The 22,508-nt window shown below is 46.6% G+C and overlaps 2 long non-coding RNA genes across 2 annotated transcripts; both read left to right on the top strand.

Annotated features, from left to right (window-relative positions):
• Positions 1 to 4,573: 4,573 nt before the first annotated feature.
• On the top strand, positions 4,574 to 15,890 carry LOC117796940. The gene is made up of 3 exons (XR_004621692.1): positions 4,574 to 5,978; positions 8,876 to 8,880; positions 15,720 to 15,890. It is a non-coding gene; the product is annotated as an uncharacterized LOC117796940 (long non-coding RNA).
• Positions 15,891 to 16,144: 254 nt separating this feature from the next.
• LOC105237807 lies at positions 16,145 to 21,171 on the top strand. Its single transcript, XR_004621691.1, has 4 exons — positions 16,145 to 16,388; positions 17,367 to 17,518; positions 18,386 to 18,731; positions 20,234 to 21,171. It is a non-coding gene; the product is annotated as an uncharacterized LOC105237807 (long non-coding RNA).
• The last annotated feature ends 1,337 nt before the right edge of the window (positions 21,172 to 22,508 follow it).

Here is a 22,508-nt window from a genome sequence, read left to right as displayed (position 1 = left end):
AATGTCCTAAAACTGAGCTGGGGGAGCTCACACAGCTCTAGACTTATAAACATCGATGAGTTGTAGTCTGACAGTGGGGGACTGCTGTGGTATGTAAGCCATACCAACCATTAAAAATGGGGGAAAAATCTATCACTGGAAAAATAAATGCATATCTAGCTGGAAGAATGTGGGATGCATAACGTGAGGGAAAAGATAGAGGGAAGGGCAGGGTTTGGAGACCCACCCGTCTCAGCAATTATTCCCGTCTAAAGTTGACCCAACAAGAAATTCACGTTCAAGTGTTCCATTTAAAGCTAAATCGTGAATCCACAGGAGAGCTGGCTACAGTAATGTATCCAGAACAATCTGGGGGAAAGAGAGAGGACCACCACTTAGCCAAACCTTCATCTTTCCTAATGAAAAGTCATCATAAAACAAATCAAGGTTGAAAAATGGAGAAATTCGTTAAGTATATTACTTATTTATAATTTGGAATTTTGGAAATAGCCACCATGGAAACTCAAAACAGTAATAGTTAAATTCCTGCCTTTAGGAAATTTCCCACACGTGCCTGGATTAAATCACAGTTGGTATTTTTGCGGCAGAAAAGATGTTGAAAATGATGTATCGTATTCTTACTGCCCACGTGTGTCCGTGTGTGTGTTTGATGTCTTAAGAGAGTCATAACATCAAAAGGAAAACTAGCCTCGATAAAAAATTCCAAAGAATCCCCTCAAATATTTATAGTGATCAGTGACAGGAAACATTCTTTCTTTCATTTTTAAGAGAAATATGAAGATTTCATTACGTGGGATGGTTTACATTTAGCAAACTAGTTGATCCAGATTAAATTACCCTATTATATTTCAAATATCTCTCTAAATTTCTGTGACTTTTATATTGCTGAATCTGCTGCTAAAGTTCTTGATCAAATTACATTTAAAGGGGGCACCTGGGTGGTTCCGTTGGTTAAGCATCTGCCTTCAGCGCAGGTCATGATCCCAGTCTCCTGGGATCAAGTCCCTCATCAGGCTCCTTGCTCAGCAGGAGCCTGCTTCTCCCTCTGCCGCCACTCCCCCTGCTTGTGTGCTCGCTCGCTCGCTCTCGCGCGCTCTCTGACAAATAAATAAATAAAATCTTAAGTACGTTTAAAACTTTTAAATGTGACTTTAAAAATGGTCACTAATCAGGTCATATCTAAGTGTATCCAATAAAATGCAATATCCATGAGTGCTTTGGTGATGAGCCAAAGGGCCTTCCTTTGGTGCACTGAATCATCTCATTTCTATTACCTTGAGTCCTTGGATATTTGTGAAATTAAGAAGAGAATGTCACTGAAATTGGCAAGAGTCTTCCAAGGGTTTATTGGTCAGTGTATTATCGCTTTCGGCCAAAGCGACCGTCTCATGTGACATTGGCCAGTGTGTTATTTGTTTCCGTGGGATCCGTTCTCAATTCCTGCCCTGGGGAAGCGGAGGCCGGCCTGCAGTTTCCAAATGGACTTTGAAGTCCCAGCAGAAGTAACTGGAAGAAAAAAAGACTTGAATCTCAAAACCATTCATCCTCAGCACCAAAATTTGAAACTTTGTCATAAACAATTTGTCACAAGCAAGTTTTCCCACTGGGAAAACAGTGGGCTCTTTCCAGGAAGTAAGTTGTCATAGAAAATACCGCACAGCCACGGAAACCCCAGCTTCAGCTGCCCATACAGACGTGCTTACCCCTTTCTCAGTGCAGGCAACAGTGAGAAGAAGGCCAGGAGTTAGGACACTGAATTTTCCATTTGTCTACGAACCTGAAAACGTATGGGCTGAATAACAAATAGCTAGTCTCGGGGCAAATGAGAACCCGTGTTGCTGCACTGTTTAAAATGCATCCTACTCAGCCCGAATGTCTGTTGTCCTCGAAATATCACTGAGACCAGACATGCTGGCAAAACATCTGGTGAGACAGGATAGATTGTTTTAATTTAATTTTAAGTATGGGGAATCCCCAAGGGTCCCTGTATGAAAGAAAGCGGTAGTGTTATAAAATCTTATAGATGATTTGTTTCTAGGAAATGTGCAAAAATGTGAATTGTGCCAAAGACAGCCACAGTGCCCTGGAAGACCAGATACGCTGGAAATCTCTTTTGGGACAGAGACAGCCCTTCTGTAAGACAGTGGCCCCAGGTTGTGTAATTCATTCCTCCCCTGGTCACACCTTAAACTCGAATTTCTGGGCCTTCTTTATCAATTTTATGTTAATTAGCTGGGAATTAATATTTCAAGTCCATTTGAGTATATATAAATGCATTGTGATTGTATACACATGTGTGGGTGCAATAAATATGCCCCAATTAAAAAAAAAATTCTGCTGCTTCTTGCACAGCATCTAAGAGAAGCAGAGCAATGGAGCTCCAGACCCGGAAGCAAGCGCTCAGCTGCCCCACAGCCGATCCGTATTTTCCTCTTGGGTTCAAATCCCTCCTCTCCTTTGCTTGCTGCGTGGTGTTGGATGGGTTACATGGCCTCTCTCCCCTTCACATTCCCCATGTGTAAAGAGGACTAACACCCCTCCTTGCAGGGGTGGTGAGGAGGAGCGAGCTCCTGGTGCAGTACCGGGTTCACAGGACCCTCCCTGAGCAGAGCTGTGGTAATGGAAGCAGTGGCTCCTGAGGCCCAAATCTCTCACCCCTGATACCAAATACCCCCCGTGCAGCACAAAGGAGTGAGGTCATCCAGAGTGCTTACCGATGTCCTGGAGAAGGTTCCAACATTGGGTTCTCATGTTGGGGTTCCACAGGCTCGCACCCCGTGTAGAACCTGGGCACAAGCCTGTGGATTTTCCTAGATGCTCCTTTTGAAAGATCCCCCTGTGTCTCTTCCTTCAATGGCCTTAATCATTTATTTTTTCATTATAAGGAGTGTGATGGTTAATTTTATGTATCAACTCCCCTGGGGTGTCTGGATATTTGGTTAAACATAATTCTGGGTGTGTTCTGCATGAGATTAACATCTAAATGGATAGACTGAATAAGGCAGCGGGCCTCCTCACTGTGGGTGGGCCTCATCCAGTCCATGGAGACCTGAGTAGAGGGCAAAGCCAAGGAAGGGAGGCTTCCCTCTCTGCCTAACCGTCTCTGAGCTGGGGCACGGCCTTCAGCTGCCTTCAGGGGGAGACTCAGATGGAACCCACACCCCCAGTTCCCAGGTCTCCAGTGTGCCCACTGCAGGTCAGGGACTTCCCAGCCTCTAGTCACGTGAGCCAATTCCTTATAACAAACCCCTACTTGTATATTCTGTCAACCCTGTTTCTCTGGAGAACCCTGACATACAGAGCAGTAATCCATATTAATTTTAAATACTTAGGATACTAAAAAAGCTATGAAAAAAATCACCTATAATCTTGATTCTCAAAAATCACTAGGGACAATTGCACAATGTCATGATATGCAGCTTCGCAATCCACTTTCTTTCACATTGTGACATTTTTGAGAATATGCTTTTTAAAACATTATTGTTTTTCAAACAATAAATACCTCTTATTTTTTTAAAAAAGTGATACAGAAAAAAACCCAGGAATGGAAATATCATCCTGACTCTAATCAGCTCAAAGCAAAACGAGGCAGCGCCCAGGGAATAACTTTCTATGCATGACGAAACATAGAATAGGGAAAAAATTACAAACATGGGATTATAATATGCATGCAATTTTTAAGTAAAATTGTCAAATTTAATTTTCTGCAATTTAATAGAAGAAAATGGAGTGAGTCAATTTCAGGAGTTTCTGTACATCGAATAAATTTTCTTCGTAAGAGAAATTCATTTCCAAATGACACTCTGAAGACAGAAAAACGCGTATTGTTGCAGCTACAGGAAGCAGGAGTCAGGATTCTGTTTTGCGAATCTCAGAAAATAACTGGCTGCCCAAGTAGAAAGAGACATTTTTCAAAAAAGACCTGGTAGCTCATCAACTCTGTTTGTTCTCTATTATTAAGCGTCTTTTATGGTTTGCTTCTTTCTCTTTTTTTAATCTTATTTTATTTATCCCTCTCTTCCCCTATGTTCATCTGTTTCATTTCTTAAATTCCACATATGAGAGAGATCATAGGATAATTGTCTTTCTCGGACTGACTCATTTCACTTAGCATAATACCCTGTAGTTCCAACCGTGTCATTGCAAACGGCAAGACTTCATTCTTTTTTATGGCTGAATTATATGTATGTATATATATACACACACACACACACACACACACACACCCCACATCTTCTTTATCAATTCATCTGTTGATGGACATCTGGGCTCTTTCCATAGTTTGGCTATGGTGGACATTGCTGCTATGAACACTGGGGTGCAGGCGCCCCTTTGAATCACTATGTGTGTATCCTTTGGATAAATACCTAGTAGTGCAATTGCTGGATCACAAGATAGCTCTATTTTTAACTTTTTGAGGAACCTCCATACTGTTTTCCAGAGTGGCTGCCCCAGTTTGCATTTCCACCAGCAGAGCAAGAGGACTCCCCTTTCTCTACATCCTTGCCAACATCTGCTGTTTCTTGGGTTGTTGATTTTAGCCATTCTGACAGGTGGGAGGTGGTACCTCATTGTGGTTTGATGTGCTTTTCCCTGATGATGAGTGATGTGGAGCATCTTTTCATGGGTCTGTTGGCCATTTCTGTGTCTTCTTTGGAAAAGTGTCTCTCCGCGTCTTCTGCCCACTTCTTACCAGTCCCTTTATTTTGAGATATGAATACCATCTACATTGTGTGACTAGGAGAGCTACATGAGGTGATGTGGAGCCCCAACACATCAAGTGCCCGATGACCTTAAGGACTGGGTACGATGGGTTGAGTTTTGCCCCCCAAAGTGCTTATGTTGAACCCTGACTCTAGGACCTCAGAATGTGACCGTGCTTGGAGATGGAGTCTTTACCGAGGTGGTTGAGTTAAAATGAAGTGTCAGGCTGGGCCCTAATCTAGTGTGACTGGTGTCCTTATAAGCAGAGGAGATCAGAACACGGGCACACATAGAGGGGTGACCACGTGAGGACCCAGGGAAGACGATGTATCCATGCCCAGGACAGAGGTCAGGCATGTTAAATTAGCATCTGTCTCCTGGAGCCCTGGGTGCTGGACAGTGAGCATGGTTCCACAACAGGCCACAGAGAAATCGAAATAGAGAAGTTTATCACAGAACCTGGAGGAGGCGCTTGCCTAGGGAGGCCCCCTAGGGAGCTCAAGGCAGGTGCAGGCACAGAGCAGAAGACCTGGGGCTCCTGCCTTTACCAGGGCTCTCCGTCTCCAGCTTGCCGAGTGCAGATCTTGGGATTGCTCAGCCTCCGTAGATTGGTGAGTCAGCTCCTCTAATAAATCTCTTTCTATAAACTCCATTGGTTCTGTTTCTCTGAACAATCCAGACTAACAAGCATTTTCTTTATACAACTGATCATTGTAAATTCTTTCTCAGCCCCTTTGAGATGTATGTAAATCTTTTTTAAAGCCTCTTGCCTGTGTTACAACACAGGAATGTCCTTCTCGAGGACCTGGGAGCCATCTCTCTGAAATGAAATGCCGCGGAAGGTAGCGTGCAATCCCCCAGTCCCTGTGGGGGTGGGCGCCCCGTCTCCTAGTTGGACAGCTACCGGCCGTCGCAAAGACAGGAGAAGTCTGCGTTTCCTCTGGGCAAAGCCAATTAGCAAACACAGGCAGTCTTGGGTCCCCGTCAGCCAGCGCTTGAAGAATCCCGTCCTTTGTCTCAGAGGAGCTGCGTCCTCTCTCCTCTGTTGTGGTAGCTCTGCATTGCGTCGTCCCTGCCTGTTTCACCTTCTCCAGAGCCGTTTTGGCTTTGGCGGTGCCCACACCTCTGCTCATACAGGCTACTCCGGCCTATGGTCTGCTCCTCCCCGGCCTGCACACGCTCAGACCCCGACTGCAGGGCCAGACCAAGAAGGCGGGCAGCGTGGGCCCCACACACACAGTGGGTGTGCAGTGACACACCCGGCAGCCCCGTGCGTGNAGGAAAGTGCAAATTAAAACCATGCGGGATATCACTACAGACCTAACGGTATGGCTGAAATAAAAAATATCAACAACACCAAATGCTGGTGAAGATTCAGAGGCACTGAATCACTCCTGCACCCTGGAGGGAGTGTGCATTTGCTCAGTCACTCTGGAAAACAGTGCGGAAGTTTTTACAGAGCTAAACACACAGTCACTGTATGACCAAGCAAGGACACCTTGAACATTTATTCCGCGGAAACGGAGGCTTATGTTCACGCAAAAACCTATATGCAAATGTTCAGAGAAGCTTTATTCATAAATCTATAAACACCCCAGATGCCCTTCTGTGGGTGAATGGTCACAGACTCTGGTATCTCCGTACCATGGAATTCTACTCAGCAAGCAAAACTGACCATTTATTTATGCAACAGATTACAAAGGAGTTCTACTGAGGGAAAAAATCCAATTCCAAAAGGTTACTATTAAAAACCAATTCACCTGAGTAAATTTTAAAGATTTTATCGGCTTTATTCAATGATTCGTGAATTGGGCAGCATCACATCTAGCAGATAGGACAGAGACTCATTTCACACATGGTACAAAACAGAAGACTTGTACAGGCAGAAGTGGGCAGGACAAAAAAGTTACTAGCAACGAGTGGATTGTTTTAGGCAAGGCCACCTTCCTTTGGGGGAAGGCCAAGGGTCCATCGGGCAGATGACCTCACTAGTGCTGACCAGGTAATCCCAGACTGACTGGTTAAGATTACACTCCTGGGAAAGGCTGAAACCATAATTAGGTTAGATGTGAAGTCTTGGTTTGGTGACATGAACTTATCCCAAGTGACTCCATTTTGGGCCTGTTTTCTCTGTCTCTTTTTTTAAAGTAATCTTATGGGACTCGAACTCACAACCCTGACATCGAGTTACTTGCTCTACTGACTGAGCCAGCCAGGCACCCCTGTTTTCTCTTTTTAACCATACCATATGATTCCATTTTTATATCATTCTTGAAATGTCAGAATTATGGAGATGGGGAATAGACTAGTGAAGAGGAATGATTGCCCAGGTTAGCGATGGCGTGGGGAGGACAGGGGTCACCCGAGGGGGTCTTGTGGTGATGAAAATGCTGTGTCTTGACTGTGTTAGTGTCAATGTGCTGGTTGTGACATTGTCTGGTAGTTTTGGAAGACATTACCCTCTGGGGAAATTGGGTGATGGGTGCTTAAGTTGGGTCTGTATTATTTCCTACAACTACATGTCAATGTACAGTTTTCTTTAGATGAAAGTTTAGTTTAATAAGATATGGTGTAACTGTAGATGTCTTATGCACCCCAGCCTGCCCACACACACAAGTATACTGTCCCCTTACCCTCATAGGCATTCGAATTTCTGAACTCTTCTAAACGGCAATTAAGTGGCCCAAATGATTAATTCACCATTTGAAAGTTGTTATTAGCTGCTGTTTGTCAAAAGAGTCTATCATTTTTATCCATTTCATGTCACTGAATCATTACCCCTTATCCATATCACTGAGGGCACACAGCCAAAAGTTTTGTATAATCTTTTTTAGTTCTATCTAAGCAACATTTATGATAGGAAACAAGGATGCTGAGATGGTTTTGTTGAACCGCGTATGACAGAATGACTAAGCAGGAAAAGTAGATGATGCTGGGGGCAATGAGACTCGGAAGATGGGAGACCATGGCCCACAAAGCAATGACCATAAATGAGGTATTTCAAGTAGGCAAGATTGCTTTCGTGACAGTGCCTACAATTTGCAAGCAAGTGCAACCAGGGAATCAGGGTTGAACAGTCAGAGGGCTCACACATGTGGGTGATGAAGAATAAGACCCCAGTCCACAAGCAAGGAGAGCCACCACATAAATGTGATCTTCCATTTCATCTTTCCTAGAAACACAAAAAACCCAAGTCAAAAACGAATGCACAGCCAGCACACTGAGCAAGCTGGCTCCACAGCTGAACAGGCCGTGGGTGCGCCCAGTGAGTAACAGATGAATAATGGAACACTTGAAAGGCTAAGACATTCGTATAATCATGGAGCCTGCTGAGGAGGGAGCAGCTGTAATGAAAGCCACAGGGAAAACACAGAACAGAGCATCCTGGGTAATCCTCTAATCACACTTCTTAACAAGAGAAAAGCCCTTTCAGGCTTGTACCTTTCATTCCCCTAGAAACTCATCACTGGATTTCCAAAGAACAAAATTAAATCCAATGAACAGTCTTTAGAATTTTTCTTTACTCATTTGGAAAGACAAAGGGTAAATATTCCAGGAAAAAAAAAAACATCAAGTTCTACAGTGTTCCATAAAGGACTCTTTTCTTTGTCCTGAGCTCAGAGCTTTCTGAGTTAAAAACCAGTATGAATATCCTCTCCAAGGTAGACTGGGCCCAGTGGCCTCAGACCCCCACGGCTCTGGGTTGGTCCCACCCATAGTTGCTCCGTGGCCACCATTTCTACTCATCACTAGCTGGGTGGAGTCACTCTATTCACGGCTTTGGATAATGCTCTAATCACGTGCGATTTAGTACAAAATGCGGATCGAGCTCCTGGTTTCTCGCATTCATTCCTGACATCCCATGGAAACAATTTTAATGGAAAGAGACAACATTGCAAACATACACCATCTTCTCTGTGAGTTACCCCAATACCTGTGCCATCTTTCTCCTTGTTCCAGTTATGGATTGCTGCAAAGATCAGTATTATAAAACAACGTCCACTTTATAATGCCCTTTGGATTCTGCAGTCAGGAATTTTGGCAGGGGCTTCTTTCCTCACTCATCCGACACCTGGCCTGGAATGACCCGAGGCTGGGCTCACCCAAGCCTGAGCTCTTGCACGTGGCTTCTCTGTGAGGCTTGACCTTCCTCCCAGCATGGCTGCCTCAGGTCAGGTAGGCTTCTTACATGGGGGCCCTCCCATTCAGTGGTGTGGTCTGTGTCCCCCACTTTCTATCTGGGCAGGCTTCTGGCTGCTTTGACCAACAGAATATAGTGGAGGGGACCCTTTGTGACATGAGGCCATCCTGCATCAGCCGGCTTCCACACTACCCTCTAACTGACCACAGATACAGGGACCAACCAGGCTGGCCCAGACTGGACTGCCGGCCCAGATGACTCAGTAATCAGATCTGCAATAATCAGATGGTTGTGGTTTGAAGCCACCATTTGCTGGCAGAAGCTAGTGGGTATGCACGTATTTGGGTCGGTACTTTATGATGTCAATAGCCTCACCAGAGTTCCAGCTCCGTGAAGAAAGGCGCCAGGTGCACTCTGCTCACCATCTCGTCGCTGGGGTTTAAAACAGCACCTGACACAGGGAGACTCTCAGTAATGATTTATTTTTTTTTAAAGATTTTATTTATTTATTCGACAGAGATAGAGACAGCCAGCTAGAGAGGGAACACAAGCAGGGGGAGTGGGAGAGGAAGAAGAAGGCTCATAGTGGAGGAGCCTGACGTGGGGCTCGATTCCATAATGCCGGGATCACGCCCTGAGCTGAAGGCAGACGCTTAACTGCTGTGCCACCCAGGTGCCCCTCAATAATGATTTATTGTTGAGTGAATTAAGTGACTAGTCATGAGTCTCCACTGGGCCTGTTCCCACTCTGTCATAATCATGCCTATATGCTATGTATTGACCCAACTTTAGATGAAACCCAGAAAATTCATATATGGCCAGGGGACCAGACTCGATGCCATTTACTCTGACGATATAAAATAAGTGCATGCTGGGTATTGGGAATGTCCTAAAACTGAGCTGGGGGAGCTCACACAGCTCTAGACTTATAAACATCGATGAGTTGTAGTCTGACAGTGGGGGACTGCTGTGGTATGTAAGCCATACCAACCATTAAAAATGGGGGAAAAATCTATCACTGGAAAAATAAATGCATATCTAGCTGGAAGAATGTGGGATGCATAACGTGAGGGAAAAGATAGAGGGAAGGGCAGGGTTTGGAGACCCACCCGTCTCAGCAATTATTCCCGTCTAAAGTTGACCCAACAAGAAATTCACGTTCAAGTGTTCCATTTAAAGCTAAATCGTGAATCCACAGGAGAGCTGGCTACAGTAATGTATCCAGAACAATCTGGGGGAAAGAGAGAGGACCACCACTTAGCCAAACCTTCATCTTTCCTAATGAAAAGTCATCATAAAACAAATCAAGGTTGAAAAATGGAGAAATTCGTTAAGTATATTACTTATTTATAATTTGGAATTTTGGAAATAGCCACCATGGAAACTCAAAACAGTAATAGTTAAATTCCTGCCTTTAGGAAATTTCCCACACGTGCCTGGATTAAATCACAGTTGGTATTTTTGCGGCAGAAAAGATGTTGAAAATGATGTATCGTATTCTTACTGCCCACGTGTGTCCGTGTGTGTGTTTGATGTCTTAAGAGAGTCATAACATCAAAAGGAAAACTAGCCTCGATAAAAAATTCCAAAGAATCCCCTCAAATATTTATAGTGATCAGTGACAGGAAACATTCTTTCTTTCATTTTTAAGAGAAATATGAAGATTTCATTACGTGGGATGGTTTACATTTAGCAAACTAGTTGATCCAGATTAAATTACCCTATTATATTTCAAATATCTCTCTAAATTTCTGTGACTTTTATATTGCTGAATCTGCTGCTAAAGTTCTTGATCAAATTACATTTAAAGGGGGCACCTGGGTGGTTCCGTTGGTTAAGCATCTGCCTTCAGCGCAGGTCATGATCCCAGTCTCCTGGGATCAAGTCCCTCATCAGGCTCCTTGCTCAGCAGGAGCCTGCTTCTCCCTCTGCCGCCACTCCCCCTGCTTGTGTGCTCGCTCGCTCGCTCTCGCGCGCTCTCTGACAAATAAATAAATAAAATCTTAAGTACGTTTAAAACTTTTAAATGTGACTTTAAAAATGGTCACTAATCAGGTCATATCTAAGTGTATCCAATAAAATGCAATATCCATGAGTGCTTTGGTGATGAGCCAAAGGGCCTTCCTTTGGTGCACTGAATCATCTCATTTCTATTACCTTGAGTCCTTGGATATTTGTGAAATTAAGAAGAGAATGTCACTGAAATTGGCAAGAGTCTTCCAAGGGTTTATTGGTCAGTGTATTATCGCTTTCGGCCAAAGCGACCGTCTCATGTGACATTGGCCAGTGTGTTATTTGTTTCCGTGGGATCCGTTCTCAATTCCTGCCCTGGGGAAGCGGAGGCCGGCCTGCAGTTTCCAAATGGACTTTGAAGTCCCAGCAGAAGTAATTGGAAGAAAAAAAGACTTGAATCTCAAAACCATTCATCTTCAGCACCAAAATTTGAAACTTTGTCATAAACAATTTGTCACAAGCAAGTTTTCCCACTGGGAAAACAGTGGGCTCTTTCCAGGAAGTAAGTTGTCATAGAAAATACCGCACAGCCACGGAAACCCCAGCTTCAGCTGCCCATACAGACGTGCTTACCCCTTTCTCAGTGCAGGCAACAGTGAGAAGAAGGCCAGGAGTTAGGACACTGAATTTTCCATTTGTCTACGAACCTGAAAACGTATGGGCTGAATAACAAATAGCTAGTCTCGGGGCAAATGAGAACCCGTGTTGCTGCACTGTTTAAAATGCATCCTACTCAGCCCGAATGTCTGTTGTCCTCGAAATATCACTGAGACCAGACATGCTGGCAAAACATCTGGTGAGACAGGATAGATTGTTTTAATTTAATTTTAAGTATGGGGAATCCCCAAGGGTCCCTGTATGAAAGAAAGTGGTAGTGTTATAAAATCTTATAGATGATTTGTTTCTAGGAAATGTGCAAAAATGTGAATTGTGCCAAAGACAGCCACAGTGCCCTGGAAGACCAGATACGCTGGAAATCTCTTTTGGGACAGAGACAGCCCTTCTGTAAGACAGTGGCCCCAGGTTGTGTAATTCATTCCTCCCCTGGTCACACCTTAAACTCGAATTTCTGGGCCTTCTTTATCAATTTTATGTTAATTAGCTGGGAATTAATATTTCAAGTCCATTTGAGTATATATAAATGCATTGTGATTGTATACACATGTGTGGGTGCAATAAATATGCCCCAATTAAAAAAAAAATTCTGCTGCTTCTTGCACAGCATCTAAGAGAAGCAGAGCAATGGAGCTCCAGACCCGGAAGCAAGCGCTCAGCTGCCCCACAGCCGATCCGTATTTTCCTCTTGGGTTCAAATCCCTCCTCTCCTTTGCTTGCTGCGTGGTGTTGGATGGGTTACATGGCCTCTCTCCCCTTCACATTCCCCATGTGTAAAGAGGACTAACACCCCTCCTTGCAGGGGTGGTGAGGAGGAGCGAGCTCCTGGTGCAGTACCGGGTTCACAGGACCCTCCCTGAGCAGAGCTGTGGTAATGGAAGCAGTGGCTCCTGAGGCCCAAATCTCTCACCCCTGATACCAAATACCCCCCGTGCAGCACAAAGGAGTGAGGTCATCCAGAGTGCTTACCGATGTCCTGGAGAAGGTTCCAACATTGGGTTCTCATGTTGGGGTTCCACAGGCTCGCACCCCGTGTAGAACCTGGGCACAAGCCTGTGGATTTTCCTAGATGCTCCTTTTGAAAGATCCCCCTGTGTCTCTTCCTTCAATGGCCTTAATCATTTATTTTTTCATTATAAGGAGTGTGATGGTTAATTTTATGTATCAACTCCCCTGGGGTGTCTGGATATTTGGTTAAACATAATTCTGGGTGTGTTCTGCATGAGATTAACATCTAAATGGATAGACTGAATAAGGCAGCGGGCCTCCTCACTGTGGGTGGGCCTCATCCAGTCCATGGAGACCTGAGTAGAGGGCAAAGCCAAGGAAGGGAGGCTTCCCTCTCTGCCTAACCGTCTCTGAGCTGGGGCACGGCCTTCAGCTGCCTTCAGGGGGAGACTCAGATGGAACCCACACCCCCAGTTCCCAGGTCTCCAGTGTGCCCACTGCAGGTCAGGGACTTCCCAGCCTCTAGTCACGTGAGCCAATTCCTTATAACAAACCCCTACTTGTATATTCTGTCAACCCTGTTTCTCTGGAGAACCCTGACATACAGAGCAGTAATCCATATTAATTTTAAATACTTAGGATACTAAAAAAGCTATGAAAAAAATCACCTATAATCTTGATTCTCAAAAATCACTAGGGACAATTGCACAATGTCATGATATGCAGCTTCGCAATCCACTTTCTTTCACATTGTGACATTTTTGAGAATATGCTTTTTAAAACATTATTGTTTTTCAAACAATAAATACCTCTTATTTTTTTAAAAAAGTGATACAGAAAAAAACCCAGGAATGGAAATATCATCCTGACTCTAATCAGCTCAAAGCAAAACGAGGCAGCGCCCAGGGAATAACTTTCTATGCATGACGAAACATAGAATAGGGAAAAAATTACAAACATGGGATTATAATATGCATGCAATTTTTAAGTAAAATTGTCAAATTTAATTTTCTGCAATTTAATAGAAGAAAATGGAGTGAGTCAATTTCAGGAGTTTCTGTACATCGAATAAATTTTCTTCGTAAGAGAAATTCATTTCCAAATGACACTCTGAAGACAGAAAAACGCGTATTGTTGCAGCTACAGGAAGCAGGAGTCAGGATTCTGTTTTGCGAATCTCAGAAAATAACTGGCTGCCCAAGTAGAAAGAGACATTTTTCAAAAAAGACCTGGTAGCTCATCAACTCTGTTTGTTCTCTATTATTAAGCGTCTTTTATGGTTTGCTTCTTTCTCTTTTTTTAATCTTATTTTATTTATCCCTCTCTTCCCCTATGTTCATCTGTTTCATTTCTTAAATTCCACATATGAGAGAGATCATAGGATAATTGTCTTTCTCGGACTGACTCATTTCACTTAGCATAATACCCTGTAGTTCCAACCGTGTCATTGCAAACGGCAAGACTTCATTCTTTTTTATGGCTGAATTATATGTATGTATATATATACACACACACACACACACACACACACACACACACACCCCACATCTTCTTTATCAATTCATCTGTTGATGGACATCTGGGCTCTTTCCATAGTTTGGCTATGGTGGACATTGCTGCTATGAACACTGGGGTGCAGGCGCCCCTTTGAATCACTATGTGTGTATCCTTTGGATAAATACCTAGTAGTGCAATTGCTGGATCACAAGATAGCTCTATTTTTAACTTTTTGAGGAACCTCCATACTGTTTTCCAGAGTGGCTGCCCCAGTTTGCATTTCCACCAGCAGAGCAAGAGGACTCCCCTTTCTCTACATCCTTGCCAACATCTGCTGTTTCTTGGGTTGTTGATTTTAGCCATTCTGACAGGTGGGAGGTGGTACCTCATTGTGGTTTGATGTGCTTTTCCCTGATGATGAGTGATGTGGAGCATCTTTTCATGGGTCTGTTGGCCATTTCTGTGTCTTCTTTGGAAAAGTGTCTCTCCGCGTCTTCTGCCCACTTCTTACCAGTCCCTTTATTTTGAGATATGAATACCATCTACATTGTGTGACTAGGAGAGCTACATGAGGTGATGTGGAGCCCCAACACATCAAGTGCCCGATGACCTTAAGGACTGGGTACGATGGGTTGAGTTTTGCCCCCCAAAGTGCTTATGTTGAACCCTGACTCTAGGACCTCAGAATGTGACCGTGCTTGGAGATGGAGTCTTTACCGAGGTGGTTGAGTTAAAATGAAGTGTCAGGCTGGGCCCTAATCTAGTGTGACTGGTGTCCTTATAAGCAGAGGAGATCAGAACACGGGCACACATAGAGGGGTGACCACGTGAGGACCCAGGGAAGACGATGTATCCATGCCCAGGACAGAGGTCAGGCATGTTAAATTAGCATCTGTCTCCTGGAGCCCTGGGTGCTGGACAGTGAGCATGGTTTCACAACAGGCCACAGAGAAATCGAAATAGAGAAGTTTATCACAGAACCTGGAGGAGGCGCTTGCCTAGGGAGGCCCCCTAGGGAGCTCAAGGCAGGTGCAGGCACAGAGCAGAAGACCTGGGGCTCCTGCCTTTACCAGGGCTCTCCGTCTCCAGCTTGCCGAGTGCAGATCTTGGGATTGCTCAGCCTCCGTAGATTGGTGAGTCAGCTCCTCTAATAAATCTCTTTCTATAAACTCCATTGGTTCTGTTTCTCTGAACAATCCAGACTAACAAGCATTTTCTTTATACAACTGATCATTGTAAATTCTTTCTCAGCCCCTTTGAGATGTATGTAAATCTTTTTTAAAGCCTCTTGCCTGTGTTACAACACAGGAATGTCCTTCTCGAGGACCTGGGAGCCATCTCTCTGAAATGAAATGCCGCGGAAGGTAGCGTGCAATCCCCCAGTCCCTGTGGGGGTGGGCGCCCCGTCTCCTAGTTGGACAGCTACCGGCCGTCGCAAAGACAGGAGAAGTCTGCGTTTCCTCTGGGCAAAGCCAATTAGCAAACACAGGCAGTCTTAGGTCCCCGTCAGCCAGCGCTTGAAGAATCCCGTCCTTTGTCTCAGAGGAGCTGCGTCCTCTCTCCTCTGTTGTGGTAGCTCTGCATTGCGTCGTCCCTGCCTGTTTCACCTTCTCCAGAGCCGTTTTGGCTTTGGCGGTGCCCACACCTCTGCTCATACAGGCTACTCCGGCCTACGGTCTGCTCCTCCCCGGCCTGCACACGCTCAGACCCCGACTGCAGGGCCAGACCAAGAAGGCGGGCAGCGTGGGCCCCACACACACAGTGGGTGTGCAGTGACACACCCGGCAGCCCCGTGCGTGAGGGCCCTGCCTCCTGGCTTCCCGCATCCCCCTAGGTCTGTCCTCAGACACAGAAACAGGTGCGGCCACATCCTGAGGCACATGGATTCAGTTGCTCCCCAAACCAAATTTCTATATAGAAGGTAAGTCTCCGGGTGCCGGGGTGGCTCAGTTGTTAAGCATCTGCCTTTGGCTCAGGGCGTGATCCCAGGGTCCTGGGATGGAGCCCCGCATCGGGCTCCCTGCTCCGCTGGGAGGCTGCTTCTTCCCCTCCCACTCCCCCTGCTTGTGTTCCCTCTCTCGCTGGCTGTCTCTCTGTCAAATAAATAAATAAAATCTTAAAAAAAAAAAAAAAAAAACGAAGTTGACTGTCAGGGAGTTGGGCAGGCCTCTCTGGAAGCAGAGAAGAGGCCGCTCTTGCCCTGTGTCTGGGCCTCTCAGTGCCCCGCCCCGCCCCGGGAGAGGCCCCAGCCCTGCAGTGAAGCTCCGGGAGCAGGCTCAAGATCTGGAGCGTGCAGCTCTCATCCACTTGCTGAACTGTGTGCTTTTGTTCTTTCAAGTACTTCCTCTAATCGAGCTGCCTGGAGATGCGGTTGTCAAAGGAGCTAGAAATCGAAGCCTCTTAGAAACCCTGCTGGATTCCTGGTGAGAGAGGCCCCGAGAGACTGTAGACCACGTGCACACACCAGCAGGTGGGCCTGGTTCTCACGCTCATCCCCCCCCCGCCTTGAGGCTTCTCTCTCAAGGACCCTGAAAGGACCACTTTAGAATCCTTGAAGGGATTCCCAGTAAACCTTTGGCTTTGGGCTCCCATTGCTAAGCTCCGTGCCTTTTGTGGTAGCCAGACATCGGCCATTTCTCGCTGTTCCAAGCGCTGAGTGGTGACCACTTAGAAGGTGGGTCCAAAGAAAACACGGTAGAAGTTCCTGGAAAGATTTGCATCAATCATCATATGAAGGAGGGGCTGACCTCCCACACACTAAAAGTGTGCTCCAGTTGTGTTCTGTACAAAAAGTTGCTTTTGTTTGGGTCTCCACGCTGTGGTACAGAGCAATGCGATGTGACACCCTCTAGGATGGAAAGTCGGGCTGTTAGCGTAACACAAACATGTTCAGAAGTGGTGGTTAGGGAATCAGCCGTGGCTAACACATCCTTCGGGGGTGAAGGGTAAGGAGCCTCGTCTGCGTTCGATAGCACTCTGTCCCTGGAGGCTGGGTTCGGGCCTTCACGATTCAGGAAGGTGAGCACAGCGCACGGACCTGGAAGACCTCAGGAGTAGCCGTGGCTCTCCACACCGCCCACTCTTCCTCAGCAGCTTCCCACCCGTGGTCAGAATGACCTCATGCCCGGGCCTTGTTCCCCGGGTGCCTGCCTGATGTTCCCAGCCTCTCCAGCGCTGCGGGGCACACAGCCCTGCACGGGCCTCCTCCCCTCCCAGCCCTTCTCCTCTGAATGTGCTACCACGGCTGGGCCACACGTCATTACTCACTCTCCGTCAGGGCACTGGTTAATTTCTTGTGTGGACTTGACTGGGCCGCAGTCCCCCATATTTGGTTGGACATTATTCCAGATGTTTCTGTGAAGGTATTTGGTAAATGAGGTTAACGTTCAAATTAGCAGACTTTAAAGCAGAGGAACTTCTGTAATGTGGGTGGGCCTCGTCCAATCAGTTTCAGGTCTTAAGAAAAGACTAAAGTTCCCCTGAGAAGAGGGAGATCTGCCTCCAGATGGCCTTCAGACTCAAGACTGCAACATTAAGGCTTCCCCGGGTCTCCAGCCCACCAGCCCATCCTGCAGATTTTAGACCATTCTCCATAATTGTGTGAGTCAATTCCTCAAATAAATCTCTCCCACTTGCACTCTCCCTTCCTGCCTCCCTCCCTCTCTCCTGTTTTGTGTCGCACACTCACACACAGTGTTGGTTCTTTCTCTCTGGAGAAGCCTGACTAATACGGCTTTCCATAGTCACCTCATCTGAAGACAGCGGCCCACACAGAGGGCTTTGCCAATGTCCTTCGTGGGCATTTCTGCGGCCCGGGTCTCAGCATGCGTGGGCCCTGGACCAGCCTGAGGCCTGAACTCCAGGCAGGAGCAGGGAGGCTCTGTGTTGTGGGGGCCAGGGTGGGCGTTCCCAGCACAACCCCCAGTGCAGACACAGAGCAGCTGTGGAACGGAGGGCAGGTGATGTATGTGCTCTTCCTTTTAACCGCATCCACCCGGACGTAATGATTTTAAAGCATAATATTTGGAAGTTAATTCCCACATTACTATTTTGGGGAACTTGAGCAGGGGATCATGGGAACTGGAATTAGGGGCTAGCTCATGAATAATTGAAGTTCCTCTAATCAGTCATTAATACATTAATAATTATGACATGAATACCTCGTAAACCACTGGAATTACCCCCTGGTATCAAGCCCTATCAGTGCCTTCCCTGCTTTCTGTCCTGTTTTGTCAACTTCACCCGCTGCCTGTTCTCCCACCTCCAGCAGCACCTGGACTTGGGCCTTGCTTGGGCCGGCCCACTGACACAACATCTGTTACCACATCGGGGTTGTCCGTGTGTTTGTCTAAATGCTGAATCCCAGGGTGGGGGGACAGGTACACAGGGTGCCAAATGGCTGTCCGAATCACCTACCCATCTTGGAAACAAAGCTTTCGTGGTAACTGGGATGTCTCTGCCTTTCAGAACTCCACAAATACCCATTGCGGCCCCACTCCTGGAGGTCAGGACGGATCAGCGCAGCCCCGGGTGTCTGCCCACACGCGTGGTCCAAGGTTCACATCGGCTCATCCGAGAGCTTCGTCCCTCTGGTGACGAATTGTCACTTCTACATAAAGGGGTGAATGTAGAATGCTTGGCAGCCGTTCCCATGATCCATAAACGTGCTGTTTCATGGACTGTCTGATGCATTTTGACAAGAGTGATCTGGGAGAGGGTTATGTGCCGGAAGTTCTCTTTTTGGAGAACCCTGGGGGCCTGGGGAAGGCTGCTCTTGAACTGCCTCCGTGGGAGCAAACAGTGATGCTTTCAGGTAACAATGCGAATGTCAGAACAAATTTTAATGCAGTCTGTAAGGGAGCATAAGGACAGAGACGAGGAGGAGCTGAGGGCAGTTTGGCTTGGCACTGCTGCCGGGGTCACTGTCCTTCTCCCCAGTAATGTCTACATTTCTAATCCCTTGTGGTAGATACAAAATACGGTCGCATTCCGGGAGTCTGCGTGGCATGGATAAGCTAGCATCCAAATTCATGACAGGAAGTGTGTAGAACACAGAGTCACTGGTTATAAAAGGAGCTGAGAGAGACAAAAGTGAAGGGGAAATCTAATGAAAAAAGGTTGGGGTTCATCATGGAAAGAGCCAGAGCAGGGCTTCCGACCTAGACCAATCTCTGTGCCAGTGGCTCCCAAGCTTTGACATGCCCCAGAATCTTGTGGAGTGAGAGCTGCCAGATAAAAGGCAGAACTCCAGTCAAATGTGAATTTCAGAGAAGCAGTGAATCATTTTTAGTATAAGTATGTCCCATGCAAAAAAAAAATGGGGTATACTTATACTAAAATATGATTCACTATTTCTATAAATTCGAGTTACACTGTGTGCCCTGTATTGTATTTTCTCTATCTGGCAAGCTTACCTAGAGAGCCTGTTCAAACACTGGTTTCTGAGTTTTATGGATCTGGGTGGAGCCCAAGAATCTGCAATTCTAACCCATTTCCTGGTGGTGCTGAGGCTGCTAGTCCAGGGATGCACTTTGAGAATCGCTGCCCCCAAAGCCCTCCCGGTGTGATGACGGTTCTGCATCTCTCTGGCGGCCCGCCCGCGGGAGGGATGCTCTGGGGACGTCAGCTGGGCCTCCTCTGCCGTTTCATCTCCTGCCTCCGCCGGGAGCACAGAGCCCTCCGTTGTCAGGCAGAAGCGCCATGTGCTCTTGTGAACTAAGGAGCAAGGCTCGTTTTCTCATGTGGGCCCGGCCCATCCATGCCCGCTGTGTCTGAAGTTCTCAGTTGGAAGCACAAGGCAGGCAGGGGGCTTGACAGAGCTGTAGCCTGTTAGACACGGTTCTGTATGTGCGGTGTGCGAGGGCATTCTCCCGCTGCCTACCAGCTGATCCCATACTCAGAAACACACTCTGCTTTTCTACGAAAGGCATTAGTGCCCTGTCAACATAGGTGATGCAGTTCTTGCTAAACATGTTAAATTTACCAGCATCTTGTTTGTGGGAAGAACGTCTACACCAGACTCCCATTACGCTCGTTAGCCAAGGCACCCCACACGTGCGCTTAGTGACTGGTGGAGTCTGTCCCCTTCGGAGACAAAGTCTCCTCCAGCTTACTTGGGTCCAGAAGCCATGTGTATTTGATGGCCGTGGCTGCCATAGCACTCTGCCCTCTGGCCCCCTAAATTCATAGGGTAGCGTTCTAACACCCAGGGCCTCAGAATGGGACTGTGTATGTACAGAGGGCCTTTACATTTGAAAGGAAAATGAGGTCATTAGGGTGACCCTCATCCAACGTGACTTGTGTCCTTATAAACAGAGATCAGGACACAGACACGCCCAGAGGGATGACCACGTGAGGACGAAGGGGGAGGACGGTGTTTACACGCCAGGAGAGAGGCCTCAGAAAGAACCAGCCGTGCTGACGTGCTGATCTCGGACTGCGGCTGTGGAGTTTGCTGTGACCGCCGAGCTGACTGCCACGTCGTAGGAGCACAGGTGCTCCCTTACGGGGAAGAATGGGCAGCACATATACCCCAGATGTGACGATTAAACGGCAGGATTCCACTTAAAATTCACTTTGAATTAACCTGTGATTAAGGATCTCACGTTGCCCCTCCCGGCAGATTTTACCGTCTTATCCTTCAGCCCCTCTGTGCCCCCCGAACAAACAGAGACCACAAACACGCACACAGTGGAGCTGAGGGCCGGGCCTGGGGCACTCCGTGCGCGCAGGCTAACGTACCCCCGCTTCCTCAGGCTCTGACTGTGCCAAGAATCATCTTTAAAGATGATCTGCTTCCTTATTATTTTTCTTCTTCTTTGCAACATTAAAATCTTGGCCTTGATAAAAGGCAATATTCTTTGCTAATTTGAAGTACAATGAAACATACAAAAAAGAAAAAAGATTTCTGACAGACACTGTTAATCAAGTGTTCAGAAATCTGCTTGTGCTGAAATAACCTGACATTTTTTGCGTGTCCTTTAGTCCCTCTAATACAGTTAGGGTTTTTTCCGTCCACAAAGGTGCATTCTTGATAATTGCTTTCTCACATCCCTGGGAAAACTGCTAGAAATCATAGACCTAATTCATAGTGTAATTACATAGCTTGACCTGAAGATTTCAGATCCTTGGACACAAAGCCACAGGGTTTGCACATAACCAGGTTGAGCACAAACTTTCTGAGCACTTAGATCTTGCAATCCCCCCATACTTGATACATATCTTATTTAATACACTGAGAAACACATCTATTAATAAAGTGAGATCATTTTTTCTACAAAAAATATTTATTCATGACTTCTGCTTTCAATCATCACACTGACTTGTACCACTCAAAATTACAATTTCACGACATTCCTTTTCTCTAATATACACATAATTAGTTACATATTTAATTAGCTTCCCTTCACCCCAAATACTACTCACTTTCTCTGATGAACCATCCGGCCATTCAAACCCTTACGGTTATCTTGCTGTCAGTGGGAAGCACAGGTAAGCAGGAATAGTTACTGGCACACCGTGAGTTAGGTTGAAGGGTAGCAGATGGTCAGGAAATTAATTTCACAAATAAGTGGGTCCTTTTGACTCTGACAAACAAAATGTAAGAACAAAAAAAGTCAAAGCAGAAGGAAGACCCTTTGTCCTTCTCAGCCCTGTTTTGCATCTGCTGACTGCACTGGCGCAAAAGTCCTGTATGAAAAAAGACTCACGGTTCCTTCCTGCTTCATTCATTACCAGTCTGTGTCATTTAAAACGTTATTACTTTTGAGGTCTGAAATGCCACAGCTGAAGCTGGGTCACAACAATTTAGGGTAAAAGTCCTCCCACAAGGAGCGAGGAGATTCACAGGCTGTGGGGAGGGTCCCTAGTGCCCAGGTGCCTATCACCCCCTCCCCCCACCAGAGCACCAGCAGGGCGGGATGGCCTGTCCCCGGGGTGCTCCCACTGCGCCACCTGGTGGGCCATGTCTGGAATAGGTGGGTGAGCACCCCCCGGGGGTTGGGGGGCTTGTCAGAAACGCAAAACCTCAGGCCCCAGGAGACCCCCTGGGTCAGACACTCGGGGGTGCAGCCCTGTGATCTGTTTAAACACAGCCCTCTGGGTGATTCTGATGACTCTTGATGTGCTAAACACGGGCCAAAACTGAACTCTAGGCACTATGAATACATATAAAGATAGTCACAACATCCAAACTACCCATAAGGGAAAGTATGCTAGTCTTTTTAAGGGAAAAAAACATTCTGAACTCAGGGCTGAAAGCAAATCTTGGGAGTGTGGGCCCTACACCGAGAAATGTAATGGGTGCCACACTGGTGTGGGCTGACATGAGGTCACGGGAACCCTAGTGCAGCGTGACTGGTGTCCTCATAAGAAGAGATGAGGACACGGATGCACACAGAGAGACGCGGGGAGGAGGAGGCCCTCTGTAAGCCCAGGAGAGCGGCCTCGGGGGAAACCAGCCCTGCTCATGCCCGGATCTCAGGCTTCCAGGCGTGGTCCTTTGTGTCTGTGGTCCTTTGCGTCTGTGGTCCTTTGCGTCTGTGGTCCTTTGCGTCTGTGGTCCTTTGCGTCTGTGGCCCTTTGCGTCTGT

The sequence above is a fragment of the Ailuropoda melanoleuca genome, chromosome 17 (assembly GCF_002007445.2).
Source record: "Ailuropoda melanoleuca isolate Jingjing chromosome 17, ASM200744v2, whole genome shotgun sequence".
In the NCBI taxonomy this organism is placed as follows: Eukaryota; Metazoa; Chordata; class Mammalia; order Carnivora; family Ursidae; genus Ailuropoda; species Ailuropoda melanoleuca.
This window is presented reverse-complemented; position numbering and strand designations above follow the sequence as displayed.